Consider the following 23,938-nt stretch of genomic DNA (forward strand, 5'->3'; position numbering starts at 1 on the left):
ATATAGGTTAAGACCCACCCTGATTCAATTTGGCCACACCTTAACTAATAACATCTTCAAAAGGTCCTATTTACAAATGGGTTCACACCCATAGGAACACAGATGAAGACTTGACTCAATTCTCAAAAGCACCCTTGTTTTTAAAAATCAGTTGATGATAAATGTTTATTTCTGGACTCTTCAATTCTATTTCTTTTTCATTTTGGTTTAGTTTTTGGTTTTTTGGTTTTTGTTTTTTTTTTTCAATTCTATTTCATTGATCTATATGTCTATCCTTATACTAGTACCTGTCTCCATTACTGTAGGTTTATTCAAGCATACCTCAAAGGTACTGTGGATTTGGTTCCAGACACCACAATATAGCAAATATCGCAATAAAGTAAGTCACCTGAATTTTTTGGTTTTCCCAGTACATAAAGTTATATTTACATTATACTGTAGTCTTAAGCATGCAATAACATTTTGTCTAAAAAATCAATGTACATACCTTAATTAAAATGTGACAGAGACACAATGTGAGCACATGCTTTGGAAAAATGGCATTGATAGACTTGATGTAGTGTTACAAACCTTCAATTTGTAAAAAAAAAAATGCAATATCTGTGAAGTACAATAAAACAAGGTACATTTTTAGTAAGTTTTTTCATTGGAAAGTGTGAGCTTCCCAAATTTATTCTTCTTTTTCAAGTTGTTTGGTTCTTTTTGGTCCCTTGAATTTCCATATGAATTTTAGGATCAGCTTCTCAATTTCTGCAAAGAAGCCCACTGGGATTTTGATAGAGATTGTATTGAATCTTCATGTATTCCTTTGCCAATGCTCTTCCTTTCCTTATACACATGTGAGTTTCTGAACTATATCATTTTTCTTATCTCTGAAGAACGACTCCTACCATTTCTTGCAAGACAGGTCTACTGGCAACAAATTCCCTCTGTTTTTGTTTTGTCTGAGGAGGTCTTTATTTCTCCTTCATTTTAAAGGATCATTTTGCTGGATACAAAATTATAGGTTGGTGGGTTTTTTCTTTCAGCACTTAAAATATTTCATTCCACTCTTTCCTTGCTTGCATAGTTTCTTATGAGAAATCCAAAGTAATTTTTATCCTTGTTCCACTTCAGATAAGGTATTCCCCTCCTCCAACTTCTTTGAAGATTTTCTCTCTGTCTTTGTTTCTGCAGTTTCCATATGGCATTTCTTACGTATAGATTTTTATTTATCTTACTTGTTGTTCTCTGAGTTTCCTGGATTTGTGGCTTGCTTTCTGTCATTAATTGCGGCGGCTTGCTCGGTCGGTAGAGGTGGGGTCTGGCTGCGGACAAGGGGTCGGTCCAGCTCTGGACGAGGGGTCGGTCCCGCTTGGGACAAGGGGTCGGTCCCACTTGGGACGAGGGGTCGGTCCGGCAGCAGACGAGGGATCGGTCTCACAAGGGGTTGCGCGGTTCGGCTGACAGGGTCGCCCGGCGAAGCCGGCGACGAAGGGGTCGCCCGGAGAAGCCGGCGACGAACTGGGGACAAGGGAGGCCAGGCCCTTGTCGGGGGCTCTCAGGACTGGAGGGCGCATGGCAGAAGAACCACCGCGGAGACAAGGTAAACACGCAAGTCCAACTTTATTGAGGGAGAGGCAACAGTTTTATAGGGGCTGGGGAAGGCTGATTGGTTGAAGCCATGCCCTGTTCTGATTGGTTGCCGGAGAAAGGTCAGTGGGCGGTACTGGATGGGAGAGGGGTGGTGATTAGGGATTGGCTGTTGCTGTTGCTGGGGGAAGGGGCAGGGTTTAGGGATTGGTGGCTGCTGTTGCTGGGGTGGAGGGCAGACTGGATTTTTCCGCCCACGCCTGGCTGTTGCTGCTGTCGGGGGAAGGGAAAAGGGCGGGCTGGATTTTTCCGCCCACACCTGGCTGTTGCTGCTGTCGGGGGAGGGGAAAAGGGCAGACTGGAATTTTCCGCCCTGCGCCTGCGCAGGGAGAAAGAAGGCATCGTGTGGCGCCATCCGGGAGGAGGGGCGGCCGCGGAAGCACGGCTGCTGAGAAGGGGAGACCCGAGGGCACTCTGCGCCCATGCCGAGCTCCCTTCGGGGGTGGCGGTGAGTCCGACCAGCCACCCTATTATGGGGGCAGCGGCTTGGCCTGCCGCGGCTGCTCCCCTGCCAGACCAGCAAAGCACACTTCAGCCCGAGGGGTGACCGCATTTCCCCCTTCTTTTCAAATAAAGGCCAGGATGGCAGCAGTAGCAAATAGCCAAGGCCCAAGAGGCAGCAAGCAATGAGGGAAGCGGGGCTGAAGAGGGAGGTGAGTATGCTGGGGATATAAATGTACAATTTGGGGGGCGGTATCTTGCCGTTGCAAGCAAGGGTGGCCAATGTCCAATTCTTGTTGATCTCGGCGGCTATAAGGTCTATCTGCTGTTAAAAGTCCCGAATGACAGCGCGTTACAGGTAGTTGATCTCTTCTTGGTGGCGAAGAGCGGTAGAGGCAGACTGTGTGATGGTCTGGAGGATCGCAGCGGTGAGGACAAGTCGCATCAGGGCACCAGCGATGGTGGTGGCGGCAGCGTCGGGAGTGGTGGAGACGTAGGCGAGGACAATAAGAAGGCCAAAGTCTCCACGAGCGCGAGAGAGGCCGATGTTAACGGGTCAGGCCGACATGGGGCGGCCCAATCTGCAACGCAATGGGGGTTCAAGCAAAAAAAGGAGGGGGGCGGGGGACGAGAAAGGACGCTTTGGATGGCTGAGAAGAGGAGTGAGGTTGAGACAGGAGGAAGTTCCGCAGAAGTATAGGGAGGCAAAAGCAGAAACGTTATTAGATGCTAGAAAGCAGGCCGCGGGCCGGGGAAAGCAGGTTGCGGGCCGTTTAGCGGGGCTGGAGCTGCTTGAGAGCGATGGCGGCATGGGGGGCCGTGGTTACAATCTTCTGGGGCGGTAGCGGCTAGACAGATGGCGGAAAATATTATCAAGAAAGCAAAGGTTATGAGGAAGAAATAAAGTATTAAAGGCTGTGGGGGAAGTGAGAAGATCATTTAGAGGATAGGGTTGAGAATGGTATGTTTAAGACAGAAGCTTTGTGGTTTGTAGGAGACTGCTTTATAAACGAAGGAGAATGAGGGCAGTAAATATAGTAATGATAGATAGGAAGATGACAGTGAGGAGGAGTCTTTGTTTAAGGTTCCAATCGTCCGGCGCAACAGTGGCTGGATCGATAGCGAGGGGTGTTGCTAAATAGACAATGGCTGCAAAGACAAAATCATCTTCTGTTTCCTTAAGAATAACTTTTCTTTAAATACTTAATAGCATGCAATATTAGAAACCGTTTCCTAAAAGCAAGTTGGCAGGGGAGCTTGGTCGCTGTTAATCTTTCCTGTTATAAAATTACCCTTCATCACCACTATCATCAATTCAGTCTTAAATATATATATTTAAGAATGACCTTTTGGAATTAGCCATTTAATACCTTAATGTAAACTATTGAAGATAAATTTTATTTTTACAGAATATATTCCCTTATGTAAAGTTATCACAATACCTTTTACACTTGCCGCATACAAATCAAGTTTTAAGAGTTTATGAAAAATTAGCCATCCCACTTTAGGACAAAATACGTCTTTTTGCAAAACTTATTACATTTCCGTTAGCATTTCCACAAACTTTTAACCTTTTTAATATTCATATAAGTTTTACATTCTTTATATTATCCTGCGAAGAAAAATAAGTTATTCATTTTAATCTAGGCAAGAACAACTTTTTATGAAGACGTACAGTTAATTTTGTTAATTAAGACTTACAATTTTTTTAAAAATTGTAGCTATCTTATTAACATTTAAACTTATGTATTAATATAATAAACTTAAGTATTAATATAAGCGCTTATTTAATTTTTGGCCATTTGAATAGAGCTCTTTTAAAGATTTCTAGTAATTTATATTTACTATCCGGAGGTATTACAATATACGTTGACATTGAACGAACAGACAGACAAACACAGAACAATTACAACACATTAACAGAAATATATAATTTATTTACAGTTGACACATAATTCTTACTTTCTTGGTATAGCTGCTTTTAAATCCTTTTTTATATAGAAGCTTTTTGAAAGAGATCTTACACCGGTGAGTGTCTAGGAGACCGGCGAGGGCCCGAACTTGTGGGGCTTGCTTAGCAGATAGGATGTTACCCATTGCTAATGGCCTTTTGGAGCCGATAAGAAAAGGGGCCCTTACCTTGAGAGCGCGGCGATGGGAGCCGAGGTGCGCGGTGAGACGAGGGGTCGGAGCCGATGGGACTCCGACGGTGGTCGCGGGCCAAGAGAAGGCCCCGACGAGGGGAGGGCGGGACGACGAGCAGTGGAGCAAGGCAAAGGGGAGCAAGCGCAGAGGGGAGGAGGCAGAGGTGAAGGCAGGGGTGGAGGTGCTCAGGCACGCGCTCCTGAGAGTTTTATTGGCACCTCTTAATCATAGCGGGTCGGTATAAGCCCCCGACATGGAAGGAGAAAGCCATTCAGCGATTCTCCCAGACCGCCGTGGATCGTATGAGGTCACCAAGGTTCAGGAGCAGCAATGCAGAGCGAAAAGATAGGGGTGAGAAGAGAGGAGCGCGTAGGGCTGTGGGAGGGTTATTTCAGATGTGCAAGTGCGCGCTCCCGAGAAATCCAAGGCTCCTCTTAATCATAGCAGGTCGGTATAAGCCCCCGACATGGAAGGAGAAAGCCATCCAGCGATTCTCCCAGACCGCCGTGGATCATATGAGGTAGCCAAGGCTCAGGTAGCAGCAATGTTGCACGAGAGAAGTCCCAAGGTGAGAAGAGAGGAGGGCGTAGGGCTGTGGTAGGATTACTTCAGACGTGCAAGCGCGTGCTCCCGAGAAATCCAAGGCTCCTCTTAATCATAGCGGGTCGGTATAAGCCCCCGACATGGAAGGAGAAAGCCATCCAGCGATTCTCCCAGACCGCCGTGGATCGTATGAGGTAGCCAAGGCTCAGGTAGCAGCAATGTTGCACGAGAGAAGTCCCACGGTGAGAAGAGAGGAGGGGGGGCCGCCAGGTTATGGAGTGAGGCTGTGGTGGGGTTGCCTTGCCCCACGTTGGGCGCCAGCTGCGGCGGCTTGCTCAGTCGGTGGCGGTGGGGGTGCTCTGCCCCACGTTGGGCGCCAACTGCGGCGGCTTGCTCGGTCGGTAGAGGTGGGGTCTGGCTGCGGACGAGGGGTCGGTCCAGCTCTGGACGAGGGGTCGGTCCCGCTTGGGACAAGGGGTCGGTCCCACTTGGGACGAGGGGTCGGTCCGGCAGCAGACGAGGGATCGGTCTCACAAGGGGTTGCGCGGTTCGGCTGACGGGGTCACCCGGCGAAGCCGGCGATGAAGGGGTCGCCCGGAGAAGCCGGTGACGAACTGGGGACAAGGGAGGCCAGGCCCTTGTCGGGGGCTCTCAGGACTGGAGGGCGCACGGCAGAAGAACCACCGCGGAGACAAGGTAAACACGCAAGTCCAACTTTATTGAGGGAGAGGCAACAGTTTTATAGGGGCTGGGGAAGGCTGATTGGTTGAAGCCATGCCCTGTTCTGATTGGTTGCCGGAGAAAGGTCAGTGGGCGGTACTGGATGGGAGAGGGGTGGTGATTAGGGATTGGCTGTTGCTGTTGCTGGGGGAAGGGGCAGGGTTTAGGGATTGGTGGCTGCTGTTGCTGGGGTGGAGGGCAGACTGGATTTTTCCGCCCACGCCTGGCTGTTGCTGCTGTCGGGGGAAGGGAAAAGGGCGGGCTGGATTTTTCCGCCCACACCTGGCTGTTGCTGCTGTCGGGGGAGGGGAAAAGGGCAGACTGGAATTTTCCGCCCTGCGCCTGCGCAGGGAGAAAGAAGGCATCGTGTGGCGCCATCCGGGAGGAGGGGCGGCCGCGGAAGCACGGCTGCTGAGAAGGGGAGACCCGAGGGCACTCTGCGCCCATGCCGAGCTCCCTTCGGGGGTGGCGGTGAGTCCGACCAGCCACCCTATTATGGGGGCAGCGGCTTGGCCTGCCGCGGCTGCTCCCCCGCCAGACCAGCAAAGCACACTTCAGCCCGAGGGGTGACCGCAATTAATTTTGAAGAATTCTCAGCCATTGTTACAAGAAATATTTATTCTGCTCCTTTCTTTCTTCTTCTGATAGCCCCATTACACACACATGCTGCACCTTTTGTAATTATCCATAGTTCTTAGATAGTTCTGTTTTGTTTTTGGTTTTGTTTTCCATTCTCTTTCCCCTTTACATTTCAGTTTGGGAAGTTTATATTGATATATATTCAAGTTCATTTATTCTTTACTTGGCTGTGTCCAGTTTACTGATGAGCCATCAAAGACAGTCTTTATTCCATTAGTTTTTTTTTTCTTTAAGATTTATTTATTTTCCCCCCTTCCCATCCTCCCACCCTCATGTTTTTGCTGTCTGTGTTGTCTTGTCTTCTCATTTTTTCTCCTCTAGGACTCACCGGGATTCTATCCTGGAGACCTCTGATGAGGAGAGAGGTTCCCTGACACTTGCGCCACCTCAGTTTCTGCTGCACTTCACCTTGACTCTCCCCTTGTCTCTCTCTTGATGCATCATCATCTTGCTGCATGACTCACTTGCGCGGGGCACTGGCTCACCACATGGGCACTCATGGAGGTGTGCATGCAGGCATTGGCTCACCATGCAGGCACTCATGCGGACACTGTCTTGCTGAGTGGGCATGGTTTCACTTCTTTTTCACCAGGAGGTCCCAGGAATCGAACCCAGGTCCTTCCATATGGTAGGCAGAAGCTCTATCACTTGAGCCATATCTGCTTTCCTATTTCATTAATTTTGGTTTTTTTAATTTGTTTATTTCTCTCCCCTTCCCCTCCCCCTGCCAGTTGTCTGCTCTCTGTGTCCATTTGCTGTGTGTCCATTAGTTTTTGATTCCTAGGATTTCCTTTTGATTCTTTCTTAGAGTTCTCATCTCTCTTCTTATATAACCCAACTGTTCAACTTTTTCCATTAGAGCCTTTAATCATTATTTTAAATTCCTGGTCATCATTATTGTAAATTCCTGGTGTGGTTGTTTTGAACCGTACATACCCCCAAGCAAATTATGTTCTTAAAGCTAATCTATTCTTGTGGGTGTAAACCTATTGAAAGTAGGATCTTCAGTTAAGGCATGACCCAGGATGGGTCTTTACCCTCTGGAATCCTTTAAATGGGATGGGGAGAGAGAGAGAGAGAGAGAGAGAGAGAGAGAGAGAGAGAGAGAGAGAGAGAGAGAGAGAGAGAGAGAGAGAAAGAAAGAAAAGCAAGAAGCTAAAAGCAGTGAAACCCAGGAGAGAAGGAAGAGGGAGAGATTAGCAGATGCTGCCAAATGCCTTGCCATGTGACAGAGAAGCCCGGGATCACCAGCGGCCAGTGTTTAGGAAGAAAGAAGCACCTTGATTTGGACATTTTCTCAGCTTCAAACTTTAAACTAATAAATCCTCATTGTTTAAGCCAACTCATTTTATGGTACCTGTTTTCAGCAGCTAGGAAACTAAAACACCTGGTCTAATAATTCCAAAATCTCTGCCATACCTGAGTCCAGTTCTTGTGCTTGCTCTGTTTCTTCAGATTGTGTATTTTATTAACTTTTAGCATGCCTTGTATTTTTTTTTTTAAACAGGACGTGATGTATTGAGTAATAGGAACTGAGATATGTAGGTCTTCAGTATGAGGTTTTATATTTATCTGGCCAGGAGTAGGTTGTGTTTACTGTTTGCTGTAGCTGTAGTTGTCTAAGGCTTCAGTTTCCTCAGTGCCCTTGCTTTTGTCTTCCCTGTTATCTTTGGGTTTCCTTAGAGACTCCTTCTTAAATAGAGTTTGAGCCTTGCAGTTCTTTCAGCTAAAATCTACTGTTATTATATAGAAGCCCTGTTGATGTGGTGGCAAAGTGCATAGGGAAGAGACACATTCTATCATTTTTTAGTGAGCCTCTGTCCCTGGGCACAAGTGCCTCTCAGCAAGTTTTTTTCCCCTTTAGGAGAGTCAGGAAGGCTAGAGGGGCCTGGAGTTGGGTCATTTCCTTCCTCCAAGTTGTATAAAGCTCAGGTGAAGTCTTCTCCCTTGCTGGGTAGGCCTTTATTGTGGAGAATGCTCTGGGCGTGTTTCACAATAGTTACTTTCGCCCTCCCCCTGGCCATACATGAGGAGATTCTTTCCTTAATTTCACTAAGAACCTAGCGAGGTTATCAGAAGTAAATCCCATTAAAATATGGTGGCTCCCTTAGACTGGGCCCTCAGGAGTTTTTAACTCTCAAAATAGTCTACACTCAAACTCTGTTACCATTTAAGTATTCCTTCTGGTTCCTGGCCCCAGTGTTTCTGCTTCAGGTAAGCTTATCTGTATCCTCTATATTCATCTGTCCCTACAGTTTTTGGGGTGGCAGTTTGCTCTGTGACCTCAATTCTCTGAGGAATGTTAAGAGAAATCATTGATTTTCAATTATTCATCTTTTCTCTTATTGTAAGGTGGCTGAGATTTTAATAGGAATTGTGCTAAATCTGTAGCTTAATTTGGGAGTATTGTCATTTTAGCAATAGTAAGTCTTCCAATCCATGAACACAGGATGTCTTTCCCTTTATTTAGGTTTTCTTTCATTTTTTTTCAAGAATATTTTATATTTTTCAGTGTATCTTTGCTTACTTTTGTGCTGCCCTGGCTCAACTGTTGCAGGGCTGAAGAGTTAAGATATGAGATGGATTGCAGGGGTTGCCAATGTTTCCTAAACAAGGGTGAGACCAGGAGTCTCCTGGAATGACCCAGGCTGGTGCTGGACAACTACCAAAGGGCCTCCATGCTGAAATGCTGGGTGCAGCTACTGTAAGCACGCGCTTGGCACTGTTCCTGCCTGGCCACTCACTGACTCTCAGCTCTTGAATGCTGAGATGGAGAGTCTCTCAGGCTAGTTGTTCCAGGAAAGCATCTTCTTCTTGGGCCAGCCTTGGATCAGCAGCCCCAGGGACCCTGAAGTTCAGCTCTGTCTGCCCTTGGAATTTCTCTTGCCAGGAAGAACAAGGTGTCTTCTCCAGGAATGTCATTGGCAGAGAGGGCAAGAACCATGCAAATTATATTTCTAAGCCCTTTCCTAATCATATCAAAGTCCTTTGCAAGGAATCTTCTGGCCTAACTGGAGTTTGATAATTATAAATTAATTCTAGCAGAAATGCTGAATGTAGGAAAGCAAGTTAGAGCAAATTTGTTTCATATTAAAGCCATGGCCAGATCATCATGAACCTTCAGGGTATTTATTTTTCCATCAGCTCCTCCCTGCTTCCCCCACCTCCCTCTGTGGCCTGGCTGAGCTGGAGACTCGCCTAATACAAATAACTGCATTAAAATAAAATCATGCAAAAGCTCAGGGGAACACGCCTGAGTAATGGAGAAGATAATAAGCTTGGACAAGCACCCCAGTACTCTCCTCTTACTCCCTCAAGGCAGGCGCAGGTTCACAACTGATTTGGGAAACTTCTAACAGTAAACAGGAGAGAAACTAGAGCTTAAGTGGTTGAAGAAAAAAAAATAATGTACCAGATCCTATCACTTCATAATCCTCAGTCAGAGATCTTCAATCTCTGAAGTAATTTTCATTTTCTGACTTATGATGGGGGCAGCGGGGGGAGGCAGTGGGTATTGAACAAAACAAAAAGAGAAAGTGGTGGAAAGTAAACCAACACAGAGGTGGCTGCGTTCACTCCTTCCTCCCTTCCTTCCTTTTCATTCATCAGACATCTGAGCGCTGACTCTCTCCTAGGCATTGTGCCAGCTGCTGGAGATGCAGAGATGGGGTGGGGGGTGGGGAAACAACCTAGTCCCTGCCCTCGAGTTGCTCACAGTGTCAGGGGGAGGCAGATGTGTTGCCAGGTAAGCCACACTACCACCAAACTAGGCGTTTCCAAGAGTCTGCAGCTTACCACTCCTTCCCCTCAGCTTGGGTTGGGCCAAGGGACAGGTGGTTGTCATCTCACCTCTGCCTCCAGGAGCTGGAAATTAGGATTATTAAATTCACCACTTAAAAAAAAGAGAAAATGAAATGAAGGAAAGAGAGGAGAAAGAAGGGGAGAGGAAAGCAGGGAGGGAAGGAAGAAGAAAGGGAAGGGGAGAGAGAGGAAGGGAGAATGTCTTCCCCTATAAGATGACTTTTCCCAGTCCTTTGGAATGGAGACAATTCCTTGGACATACAGTCAGGCTTCAGGGTTGAGGTTGATAATCAGGAGATCCTGAAGAAAAGCCAAGAAGAGTGTCTGAAAGGTAGTTTGTTCTGCTGCTGCCAATAACATGGAGCTCCTCCCTGCCTGCCTTCCCAAGAGATGGTGAAAATAAGAAGAGGGTAGCTGAGAAGGGTCTTAGTGTGTGCAAGAGAAGCATCAGGGGACACCGCTCTCATGCCAGCAGCAACAGCAGCATTCCACTGTGCAGTTGTTTGGGGATAGCTGGGGGCTGGTTTAGCTAATTACACCCCCTCAATTCTATGGTTTTTATCCTCGGGCAGGATGACTGTTTTCAGCTCCTCCAGGACGTGGGTTTTTGGTGAGAGTCATCCCTCACATCTTCTCTCAGTGTGAAATGGATTGCTGCATTTCCAGGGCTTAATTGTCTGCACCAGCTAAAAGCACTCTGCCGGTAATGAAAATACATCCACTCTTTTTATCAAGAAAAAAAAGATAATAACTCAGCCAGCTTTAGCTTACATTTTATTGAACATCAGCCCAGCTTGTTTCCAAGGACATCTCTGATATAAAGCACCGAAGGCTACAGGGGGTTTGGGGGTGCTGAGAAAAGACCTGGGGGAATGATGGGTGAGACGGTGCCCTCTTTACCCCCTCAGAGGACACAGCTTTCCAAAACCAGAGCTATCCATTCCCAGGAGCTGGAGGACGTGACTACTGAACATTTTAAACTCTTGTATCCCATATGGAAGAACAACAACAGCAATTATAATAACCGTGGTGCTTCACAGTTTTCAAAGGACTTGCCAAATTATTCTTATTTGATCCTTGCAAACTCCCTGAAGGGCTAGCAGGGCAGACACTTCTGTATCATTTTTATAGATAAAGAAAGTGAGGGAAGTGACTTAGTGTCATCAGCTGGTGGTAGAGTCAGTGTCTGATACCTGAGCTGGCAGTTTCCACGACTTCTTACCCAGAGGTTGTGTCGATCCTGGATGGAGGACTGTTGGGGGGGGCGGGTAGGGGAGAGGGGAGCAGAGCGTGCGGAGGGTCCCTTGTACAGTGGGGCAAGGCCTTTAGAGATTTATGCAGTTAGGAAAGATTACCTTTGAAGAACCTTAGACAAGCTCTGAACCACCTCAGTTCCACTCCATAGCCTTCTCTTTCACCAGCACTCCAGTCACGCTGACCTCCTGAGGCCAATGTTCCTGATCACCTACTTACAGCCAGCTGTTCCCCACTTCTTCCTTGCTCAGAGAACTCGGGTTTTGCTCTCAGAAGCCTAGTTATTGTCAGAAGTCTGGAGCACAGGTTCTTCAGTGAAGTTCAGTAGAGGGCAGGTCTCCCCTGTGCTCCACTGTAAACCAGTCTTAGTAATTACGTTCCCCTTGCCAGGGATGAGCTTAGGAATGGGCATGTGATGAAACTTGATTATCTTATGAAATGTAAAGGGAAACGTGTACAGAATCTTGAGAAGGGTTTCCTTGGTCTGAAAAGAAAAGGGTTTGCCCTCTTCTTTTCTGCCGCTGGACACTGTATAAAGATGGAGGATGTTGCGTAAGATTGGAGCTTCAGTAGCCATCTTGGACCTGGATGGAAGTCAGCCCAAACGAGTACCTAAGCTGAAAGGAGATGGTCTGACCCTTGGTGCTGCTGATTTGTTAAATTATTGATCCATAGAACACCCGCCTCTGTCAGGCTTCTTTTTGTTGTATAATAAAACTTCTTCTCTTCCTTTATACTAAAAGTGTACTCAAGAATCCATCTCCTTTCTGTTTCTCATACTCTCCAAGCATGTTCTCATCTCTGAACCTCTTTACCTGCTGTTCCTACTGTCAAGAGCTTTTCTACTGGATGTTCACACAGCTCTCTCCTCATCATTCGGGCCTCAGCTCAAATGCTACTTCTCCAGAGAGACCTTTCATGAATCACTTCACCTAAGCCAGTTTTCCAGTCACTATGCTTTCTTTTCTACATTTACTGGTCTCAGAAATCATCTTTTTATTTATTTGCCTGTTTTGCTTATCAGAGTGTCATCTCCATGTAAGTAAGAAATGTGCCTGGCTTGCTCGCCACTGTACTCCCAGCACCTGGCAGGGTCCTGGCATGTAGACACTCAGGAAACATTTACTGCATGAGTAAAATAAAAAACCCAGGGACAGTCTCACCATACAGCTCCCCCATTCCCTTCTCCCCTGTGACTAGGCAGTGTGTCTGTACCCTTGGCCTTTTGCCAATTCCTTTTACAAAAATCTAAATCTCAAGACCAGAAAGAAATAAAGAAGGCAGCAGAGAAGAAAAACATTATAAAAGCAAGATTATTTTATGCTTAAATGTAAAAGGAGAGCAGGCTGATTGCATAATATATGTAGATCTATGCAAATTACCATGCAAGTTAAATAGGGGAGGTTTGAAGTGGTGGGAAGTCCAAATCTCACGTTTGGTGTGTTTTCCTTCTCTATGGGAAGTGGTCTCAACTTCTCAGGCTCAGAAAGTAGGGTGCTGGCATACAGGGGGAAGAAACCCAATCGAAAGTTACACAAGTAAAAAGGAATTTAATTTGGTTGTTGGGTTTTTCTAAGAGACAGAAATAAAATTCTTTCCATTTATCCATGGTAAATATTATAAATAGAAAGCATGAAACTCTATATTTGGTTTTCTATAATAAGCAAATAAGATTACAGGGGTAGAGGGGGAAAGGAAACAGGAAAAGAAGAGCAAGGGCAAGAGGCCAAGACAAAACCCCCAAGTTGCCCAAAGCCTAGAGGCAAGAACCTAATCCATGGAATAATTCTATATATTAATAGGAGAAAAAACAAACAAAAGCAGACCTCTGGTTTAAAAAATAAAAGGATATACATTTTCAGAGTTTGTTTTAAAACTGTTTAAAGTCGTACCTACGGGATAAAGGGTCCTCATTCATTTGTTCAGCAACTGTTTTTTGAGTCCCCATGTCCCAAGCCTTGAAGAGGTATCGGGGAACATCTGATGTGGGCACAGAACCTGCCCTCACGGAGCTGACATTCTATCCAGTTCTCTTCTAATTTGCAATGAGGAAAACACTCCTTAGAAGGAAAAAATCTTTCGTCTCATTCCACAGAGGAAAAGGTCCACTTTAAGGAGTGCCACATTGTGGGGTCCATGTGGTGCTACTGAGGACTTAAGGGCCCTGCGCAGATTTCCCAAGGCCAAGCATCAGTGGGATTGCCTTGCAATGATCGCAAGGGGAGGCTGAGCTGATGTGGTGAGTTTTCTGGGAGATTACCGATTTCAGACAGTTTGCACCAATATCCTCTTGTCACCAGCTTCTCCCTATCCTCTTGTCCACCGTCAGCACCCATGAGTTTCTGTTACCACAGTTGCCTCCTGACTGGTGTCGCTGCTCCCGCTGCTCCCAAACCTTGCCTCCCCCTGTCTGTTCTCCACACAGCAGCCACAGTGGTCCTGTTAAAATGTATGGCAGAGCTTGCTCTTCTCTGCTCCAACACACTGCTGGTTTCCTGTTCACTCAGGAATGAACCGAAGTCCCTACAAAGGCCTAGCAGGCCCTAAACCCCAATCTTCCTCTCCTTCTCCTTCCTGTTCCTCCACAGACCGTCAGGCTGCGCACTCGGCGCGCTCTGCCCGAGCACTGCCCTGCTCCCCACAGCCCCCATGGCTCTCTGTCTCACCTCTTCAGGCTGTCACCTCATGGAGGCCTTCCCCAACTATCCTACTCAAAATCTCAAACCCCTCTGCCCTCCATAAGCCGTATCTTCTTTCCCCACTTTATTTTTCTCCATGGCTCTTATCGCTTTCTAAGTTATTGCATGTTTTACTCATTTGTCTTGTTTACTGTCTGTCCCTTCCACCCCTGCCTGCAGAATATAAGCTCCCTGAGAGCAGGGGTTTTCATCTGTTTCATTCAATTGACAAATTAGGCACTTTTAAAAAAGCATGTGTTGGCATCCTTTTATTTGAATAAATTTAGTTTTACGGAAAAAAGTGACAACATTGTTTTCGTTTTTGTCATTTTACAGAGAAACTGAAAATGCCATCAGAGGCTCAGCCTGGTCCTAACGCTGATGTTTGGGAAGCCCTGGCCCGGGGGCTCTAAGTCCCTGGTGACAAAGCCCGGCTCCCATCCGCACAGCCAGCCCCAGGAGGGGTGGGCCCTGACTGGCACTCAGCTCTTATCAGCTAGATGCCTGAGCAGCAAATACCAGAGCCTCCGCCTAAACGTAGGCAGATTTACTTTGCAGACGGTGAGGATGCGTTTTAATTTGTTGATGTGAAATCTTAATTGAACTAAACTGCTAGAGGTAGTCTCTGTTCTCTGTCATAGTCTTAATTTAGTTGGCAAAATAAGATATCATTAGAGGAAAATTACAAGCAAAGGCGCAGTGCCCAGAGGGTTTTAGGGAACACACTTCTGGGGTGGAGGTGGGGTGGCATGTGGCTGCCATGAACACAAACCCCATCCATACAACTAGGATGAAAACTTGGCTTTCCAAAGACACTCCAGTGGTGTCACGAAGGATCAGACATACGAGCCCTCCCACAGCTGCCAGGCTAAACACTGCTCCTGCTCATGTACTCGATGCTGTATTTTTAGTGTTAGAGCCGGAGGAGAGGGGAGAATTTCTTACCCAAAAGTACAGAAGTGTGGGAGGTGCCAACTCTATCACTCAATTGCTGAGGGACCTTGACAGGTCGCTTCCCCTGCCTGGGCCTCTGTTCCTCCATCTGTGCATCGAGGAGGTTGGAATCCAAGTCCCTGAAGGTGCCATCACCAGCATACCCTGTGTGACTCTCGCAGACTCCCAGGCTTATGTCAGGGCCCAGCCTCTTGCCGACCAAATCCCAGCTATGCAATCTACCCAAGTACTTGGCCGTGGCATATGCTCACATCACTGGCCTTGCTGCCCCTACAGAAAGGGGGCCGGGCTGCAGGCCTTTCACTAAAGTGGCCTCATTTCTAACCCACAGAACCACAGGTTGTGATTGCCTTGCTCTGGGAGAGGACCTTAGGAGCGAGTCTCTTGGTGACAGATGCCCATCTCACCCCTTTCCCATTTCCTGCTCACAGGGGCCTCCTACACATGCTGCTCACCCACCCCAGCAACCTCTGTGCACCAGGCCTGCCCATGTCTGGAGAAACTCTTGCCAGGGCCTTGCTCCAAGCTCACCCTTACTGCAGCACCCCAGACAGGCTGAGGCAAGTCACCAGTGGCAGATGGCAGGAACTGGGCTCCCTGGGCAATCCAGCTCTGAGTCCTGTACTATCTTATTCCAAGAAACACCTCTACAAGGGAGTTCCCAGAAGAGTGACGCAGGCCTTGGTATCTCCCTCTGAAACCCAGCTGAAGAAGTGCTGGGGGCAACTTCCGTGGGGGACGGTTTCCTGAGCTCGCGGATCCTCACCCTTGTGATTCACTGGCTAGAACAGGAGGGTCGCAGGTCCCAGTCACCTGCGTTTAGTCATGAGCTCTTTCTCATGTAAGTGCCAGGAGGCTAGGAAAGAAGCAATTCCATATAGAAGAAGGAGTGCAACCTGCAGTGGTAGCCATCTGGCAAATCCCTTCTGTTCTTGGAGACTTTCTGCCTCTATCCAGTGGCAGATGATAATATTGACCTCAGAGAACTGCTATGGGAAATGAGACAACACAAAGCTTCTAGATGCCAGGCACTGTGTCTGGTCCATAGTGTGTGGACCAGAGTGCACAAGTGGCAGCTGTTGGTACCATTATTATCATTAAAATCCTAGCACAGGGTCTGGCATCCAGAATGTGTCCAATAAGTGGAATTGTGCTTGTCATCCACCAGAGGACACGCAAGGCTACAGAGGTCCTTTCAACTCTTCGGAGATGGTGGCAAACTCTAGATCACAGAGACACATCCCTGAGATTCCTCTCTCCCTGAATTTTTCTGCCTTGCTCTGCTTCCCCCTCAGTCTGTGAGAAGGCCAAAGGCCAAGGTCACAGAAACTCAGTGTTTTTGTTTCCTGGGTTGCTCAAGAAATATCATACAATGGGTCAACTTAAAAAATGGGAATTTGTTCACTCATAGTTTTGAGACTAAGAGAAAATTCAAATCAAGACATCATCAAGGTGATACTTTCTTCATAAAGACTGGCATTCTGGGACTGGCTGCCAGTGATCCTTGGTCCTTGACTCCTCTGTTACATGAAAATGCACATGGCGGCCTCTCCTGTCCTCTCTCTTTTCCTGGTTCTGTTGAATTTTAGTTTCTGGCTTCTGGTAGATCCCTCTGAATCTCATTTTACCTATAAAGGACTCCAGTAATAAGATTAAGAACCATCCTGAGGTGAGCCACACCTTAACTGAAGTAGCCTCATTAAAACGTCCTACTTACAATGGGTTCACACCCACAGGAATGGATTAAGTTTGAGAACATGTTTTTCTGGGGGTACATACAGCTCTAAGTTCTCCCATTCCAATAGCTATTTGATGGAGTAATGCCATTTGGGAGATAAACTGTGAGCTCTGCCTTTTTCCATCCTTGGTGGGGGCTGGAAATGGCTTTTTTTTTTTCCATCACAGGATGGAAAGATTGAGGGTGCTTACTTTATCTGTTTATTTATTTTAAAGATTTATTTATTTTTTCTCACCCCATCATTGTTTGCATTTGCTGTGTCTGTTTGTTGTCTGCTCATCTTCCTTTAAGGAGGTCCCGATTCCGCGACCTCCCATGTAGGAGTGAGGCACCTAATTGCTTAAGTCAACTCCACTCTCTGCTTTATTGTATCTCTCCTTGTGTTTTCCTTCTTGTGTCACTTGTTGTGTCAGCTCACCATGCCAGCCCATCACTTCAGCTCACTGTCTTGCTTATCTTGTTTAGGAGGTACCGGGAACCAAACCTGGGACCTCCCATGTGGCAGGTGGGAGCTCAGACACTTGAGCCATATATGCTTCCCAGAGGGTGCTTACTTTAAATGCATCATGACTTCTTGTACAGAAAGGGCCTGGACTTAGGGCCAGTCTTCCTTGGGGCAAGGTCCTTCATACCAGTGTTTTGGTAGACATTGGTGAACTCAGCCCTTGATTAAACAGGACTCTTTACTGAACGTGTCAGAAACCTCACTGAAACACTAATACAAATGGGAATGCATTGGCTCCCAGATTGGAGAGGATTCTGGTGAAGGGTCAAAAGAAGGTAGAGCTTTGAGAACAAAGGCCAGAGACATGCAGGGGTATACTCTGTCTCCCAGGAAGAAAATAGAACCTGGAGGTGAGGTAGAGACTGGGCCCACTTTATGTTGGGAGGTCAGAGAAGGACAGTCATGGGCAGATGGATGGATTGGGCAGCTCTAGGCAGAGGTGATAGCCAGTGCGAAGGTCCTAAGGCAGGAATGAGCTTGTTCAAGGAACAGAAGAAAGTCAGTGTGGCTGGAGAGCAGTGAGCCAGGAGGAGAGCAGTGAGAGATGAGGACCAAGAGGGAGGCTGGGACCAGATCATGAAGGATGTTATAGGCCAAGATAAGGATTTTTAAAATTTTATTCAAAGGATTATGGGGGAAGCCATTGGAGGTTTGTTTTTTTAAATAAATTTTATTGAAGTAAGTCATTCATACATAAAAATACATAAACAATAAGTGTATATTAAAAGTGAACTTACAAAACAAACATGCATATCATCATACAGGGTTCCCATACATCTCCCCACCACCAACACCTTGCCTTGTTATGAAATATTTGTTACAAACTATGAAAGAGTCAAAATATGACTACTAGGAAGCAGATGTGGCTCAAGCATGTAGCACATGGGAGGTCCCGGGTTCAGTTCCCAGTGTCTCCTAAAGAAGACAAGCAAGTCAGTGAGCTGTCCTGATGGGCTGGCACAGCGAGATAACACAATAGAGCTACAGTGAGATGATGCAAAAAAGAGATGCAAGGAGGAAACACAACAAGACACGCAATATGTGGGAGCAAAGGTGGCTTAAGCCTTTGGGTGCCTCTCTCCTACCTGGGAGGTCCCAGTTCAGTTCCCCATGCCTCCTAAAAAGAAGACAAGCAGACAGTGAACAGACACAGAGAGCAGACAGCAAGCGCAAACACGGGGGGTCAGGGAGAAATAAATAAAATAAATCTTTTTTTAAAAATTACTACCAGCTATAGCCCATATCTTATATTTGGTGTATTTTTCTCCCAACCCACCTGATTATTAACACCCTATCTTAGTATTATACATTTATTGTTCATGAGAGAGCATTCTCATATTTTTCCTGTTAACCACAGTCCATCTTCCACCCCTGGATTCCCTGTGTTGTACAGTCCATTGGTGGGTTTTAAACAACAGAGGGATTTAATCTAATTTATGTTTTTAAAAGAACACTCTGGTTGCTATGTAGAAAGGAAGCCAGGGGTTGAGGTAGAAGCAGGTTTGTGTGGAAAGGCTAGGAAAAGAGCAGGTTTGGACAGGGGTTGGGGAGAAGAGCTCTGGTCATATTAAATTTGAGACATCAGATGGGGAGTCAAGTTGGCTGATAGGTACATGTATTATTTTTCTAGGGCTGCTGTACCAAATGTCCATAAATTGGGTGACTTAAAACAATAAAAATTGATTCTCTCAGAGTTTAGGAGGCTAGAAGTTTAACATCATGGTATTGGCAGGGCCATGCTTCCTCACCTCCTCCAGCTTCTGGTAGCCCCAAGTGTTCCTTTGCTTGTGACAGCATCACTCCAATCTCTGTTTCCATCGTCACATGGCCATCTTTTCTCTATGTGTTCTGTGTCTGTGTGTCCAAATTTCCTTTTTATTGTAAGGACACCAGTCATTGGATTTAAGACTTACCCTGATCCAGAATGACCTCGTTTTAATTTAGTTACATCTGCAAAGACACTATTTCCAAATAAGGCCACATTCTGAGGTTCTGGATAGACAAGACTTTTGGAGGAAAGGAGACACTCTTCAACCCAGTATAGTACATAGGCTGAAACTCAGGGCAGAGGTCTAGTTTGGATTAATTTGGCAGTATGGAAAAATAGTCATGAGACTAGCTGTAGATAGAGAAGTGAAGGGGAACTAAACTCAGCTCTGGGACTTTCCAGTATTTATTGGTTTGGTAGAAGAGAAGGAGGAGGCAGAGGAGACAGAGAAGTGGCCAGTGAGGGAGAAAAAATAGGACTGTGCAGTGAGTGTCCTGGAAGCCAGAAGGAACGCATGGTTCAAGAGGGAAGGAGGGGAAACGGACTTTGGCCCAGTGGTTAGGGCGTCCGTCTACCATATGGGAGGTCCGCGGTTCAAACCCCGGGCCTCCTTGACCCGTGTGGAGCTGGCCATGTGCAGCGCTGATGCGCGCAAGGAGTGCCTTGCCACGCAAGGGTGTCCCCCGCGTGGGGGAGGCCCACGCGCAAGGAGTGCGCCCGTGAGGAAAGCCGCCCAGCGTGAAAAGAAAGAGCAGCCTGCCCAGGAATGGCGCCGCCCACACTTCCCGTGCCACTGACGACAACAGAAGCAAGACAAAGAAACAAAGAAGACAAAGAAACAAAATGCAGCAAATAGACACCAAGAACAGACAACCAGGGGAGGGGGGGAAATTAAATAAATAAATAAATCTTTAAAAAAAAAAAGAGGGAAGGAGTAGTCAGTTGTGTTGAAAAGGATGAGGACTGAGAAGTAGCTCTTGGATTCAGCAACAAGCTGAATTGGTGACCACACTAGGACAGTTACTGAGGAGTGGTAGGGATGGAAACTGTGACAATTTGAAGCTGGGAGGACCCAAGAAGTTCATGTCCTTAGAGCTAATCCCTTCCTGTGGGTGTGAACCTATTGTAGGTGAGACCTTTTGATTAAGTTATTCCAGTTAAGAGACTTTGATTAGGTTACTTCAGAAAGGCTTGACCCAGGGTGGACCTTAATCCTCTTACTGGAATCCTTTGTAAACAAGATGGATATGGAGAGCCAGACAGAAAGAGAGAAACCCAGGAGCTCAGAGGGGAACCCACCAAAACTGAGAAAGCCATGAGAGCAAGAAGCTGAAATCAGTAGAACCTGGGGAGAGAGAAAGCCACAGAAGGAACAGCCAGAAGCTGAGAGCAACAGAGCCTGGAGGAGAAGGCAGAGACTAGCAGATGCCACCATTGTGCCCTGCCATGTGACAGAAATCCAGGGTCACCGGCAGCTGTCTTTGGGGAGAGAATTTCAACTGGTGCCTTGATTTGGACATTTTTCTCAGCCTCAGAACTGTAAGCTTATACATTAATAAATTCCCATTGTAAAAGCCAACCCATTTTTGGTATATTGCTTTGGCAGCCTTTAGCCAACTAAAAGAGACACTCATCTAGAGTGGCTGAAGAGAGAATGTAAGGGGAAGAAGTGAAGGAAGTAATGATATACAACTATTTCAAGAAGCTTTGCTGAGAAGCACAGTAGAGAAAGCAGGTAGCAATTAGAGAGGGAAATGGAGTTATGGGAAGGCTGTTTATTTATGTCCTCAAGCTGGGAAATATTAGAAAACTTTTGTATGCTAATGAGCATGTTCTAGTGCATCAGGTGGCCCTCAGTGGGAGCAGGTATGCTCAGTCACTGAAAAAGAAAGGAAGGCAAATCCTCTGGGTACAGATGCAGGTAGGTAGATGGAACTGGTGCTAGGAAAATGAGGGAGGTCCTGTCTGATTGCTTCTATTTTCTCCATGAGATATGAGGCAAGGTCATTAGCCAAAGGTGAAGGGTGAAGAGACAGGAGATGCTTGAAGAGACAGGAGAAGGTAGGAAATAGACTTTTTTTTTTTTTTTTTTTTTTTTTTTGAGATATCAGGGCTGGGGATTGAACCTGGGACCTCTTAATTGGGAAGCCAGCGCTCAAACACTGAGCCACATTGGCTCCTCTGAGTTGGTTGTTTCATTTGTTTGCTCATTATTTGCTTTTGTTTTTTCATGTTTTTCTTTTTTAAGATTTTTAAATTTCTTTTTAATTATTTTTCTCCCCTTCCCCCCTTCCTCCCCATTGTCTGCTCTCTATGTCCATTCACTGTGTGTTCTTCTGTGTCCGCCTGCATTCTTGTTAGGCAGCACCAGGAATCTGGGTCTCTTTTTGTTGCATCATCTTGCTGCATCAGCTCTCCATGTGTACGGTGCCACTCCTGGGCAGGCTGTGCTTTTCACGCAGGGTGGCTCTCCTTGTGGTGTGCACTCCTTGTGCATGGGGCATCCCTATGTGGGGGATACTCCTGCATGGCACAGCACTCCTTGTGCATGGGCCAGCTCACCACATGGGCCAGGAGGCCTTGGGTATCGAACCCTGGACCCCCTATATGGTAGGCAGATGCTCTATCAGCTGAGCCACATCCGCTTCCCTGCTTTTGTTTTTAGGAGGGACAGGAGATCGAACCCAAGACTTCCCATGTGGGACTCAGGCACTCAATCACTTGAGCCACATCTGCTCCCTAGGAAATAGAAATTTTTAAGAGTGGGAAGGTGAATATATTAGAGAAGTGTAGAAGGATTGAAGAGCAGTGTTAAGTAAGATTTCCCATTCACACTTGGGACTCTTTCTAGACATCTTTATTCTGGGTGTGCACCTTTTCTCAGGAGAGGACTCTGGTTGGCCCTGTTTAAGTAATTTGCCTACCTCAGGTCCAGCTGTCATGTCCAGAGGATAAGATACTGACTGGCCAGACTTGGGTCACATGCCTACCCCTGTAACCAGGAGCGGTGTTGGTGCTATGATCAGCAGTCCCTCCAGAACCACACAGAATATGCATTGGGGAAGGAGAAGCTCCTCAAAAAAGCAGGGATGTGAGGTAGACAAAAAGCAACAGATGTCCACTCTCCCCTACTGCTCTCACAGGGTTGTCCTGAGGCCAAGTGAGACAGTGTCTGCAAAATTGCATTGTCACTGGGAAGCAGATGTGGCTTAAGCAGCTGGGCACCTGCGTACCACATGGGAGGTCCTGGGTTCGATCCCTAGTGCCTCCTAAATAGGACGAGCAAGACAGCAAGCTGATGCAACAGGCTGGTGTGGTGAGCTAGCACAAAATGACACAATGAAGAGACACAATGAGAGACACAAAAGCAGGGAGCAGAGGTAGCTCAAGCAATTGGGCACCTCCTTCTTACCTGGGAGGTCCTGGATTCCATTCCCAGTGTCTCCTAAAAAAGAAGATGAACACACAATGAACAGACGCAGAGAGCAGACAGTGAGCGCAAACAATGATGGGGGAGGGCTGGGAGAAATAAATAAATTTTTAAAATCTTCCACAGCTCTACACAAGGTGAAGGATTATTAGTACAGTAACATGTAGTAAATGCTGGACTCATTTATTCATTTGCTGACTCGGTAAACAGTTGCTGCGCCTCTAGGTGAGGTTTTGTGCTAGGTTCATGAGGGATAAGAGACAAATCATGAATCAGATGTGATCCTCCCCATCAAGGGACTTAGGGTTTAATGTTTGCCAGGTTTTGCTGTGATGACAACTCCCAAATCATCATGGTTTATAACCACGAAGGCTCATTTTTGGCTCATCAGCTGCAGGTTAGTTATGGCTCTGCCCCAAATGTCTTCTTCATTCTAGCACATGCTGTTCTCATGACAGAGGGTAAACAGGGCAATGGCAGAACCATGTGATAGCTCTTTAAGCTTCTACTTGGATAACTTCCTTCTCATTCAGTTGGCCAAAGTAAGTCATATGGCCAAATTGGATAACAATGGGGTGGTGAAGTATCCTCCACCCAGGGAGGTATTGAAAGGCACATGGCAATGTATAAGAAACTATCAGGGAAGCGGACTTGGCCCAGTGGTTAGGGCATCCGTCTACCACATGGGAGGTCCAAGGTTCAAACCCCGGGCCTCCTTGACCTGTGTGGAGCTGGCCCATGCGCAGTGCTGATGCACACAGGGAGTGCCCTGCCACGCAGGGGTGTCCCCCGCATAGGGGAGCCCCATGCACAAGGAGTGCACCCCACAAGGAGTGCGCCCCGTAAGGAGAGCCGCCCAGGGCGAAAGAAAGTGCAGCCTGCCCAAGAATGGTGCCCCACACACAGAGAGCTGTCGCAACAACAACAAAAAAGAAACACAGATTCCCGTGCCGCTGACAACAGAAGCGGACAAAGAAGAAACAGCAGAAAATAGACACTGAGAACAGACAACTGGGGCAGGGGGAAACGGGAGAGAAATAAATAAATAAATCTTTTAAAAAAAAGAAAAGAAACTATCATACTTTTACAGAGAGAGGATGTGAATAATTGGGGAAAATAATATAATCAACACAAAGGGGTAGAAGTACATGAAAGTCCATCATACAAATAGAAAAGAGTTCAAAGTCCTGTGATCCAGAGGATTAGGGATTTAGAGGTGGAGAGCAATTGTTTACAGTTCAAGAGATCAGAGAAGCCTTCCTGGAGGAGGTGACTTTTGAGATGGGTCTTGAATAATACTTAAGGAACTGTACAGGTATAGAAGAAGGCGGCATTTTAGCAGAGGGAATGGCATATAGAATACTTGGAGAATGGTGGATGGTTTAGTTAGCCTAAAGCATAGGAACTGGGAAGAAATAATAGAAGGATGGTAAAAATGAGATTCTGTGCCATTCTCCAAGAGGACACAGAGGCTCGCTCTCCTACCCAATAATCCAGCTGTCCAGCCATAGGGTCCTGGACTGGGGAAGTGTCTGCAAATTGCTAGTCACCAAGTTCAAAGCAGGTGAGTCTTTGCCTAGACTCTCCTGCCCTTTCTAGCTTGGTCAAGCCCAGGCCTGGCCCAAGGTCAGATTCTCTCTTCTATCAATTTTTGTTCAAAATCTTGTTGGGAGTTATGCTCCCAATGTTC

This window comes from Dasypus novemcinctus, chromosome 6 (genome assembly GCF_030445035.2).
Source record: "Dasypus novemcinctus isolate mDasNov1 chromosome 6, mDasNov1.1.hap2, whole genome shotgun sequence".
Taxonomy (NCBI): domain Eukaryota; kingdom Metazoa; phylum Chordata; class Mammalia; order Cingulata; family Dasypodidae; genus Dasypus; species Dasypus novemcinctus.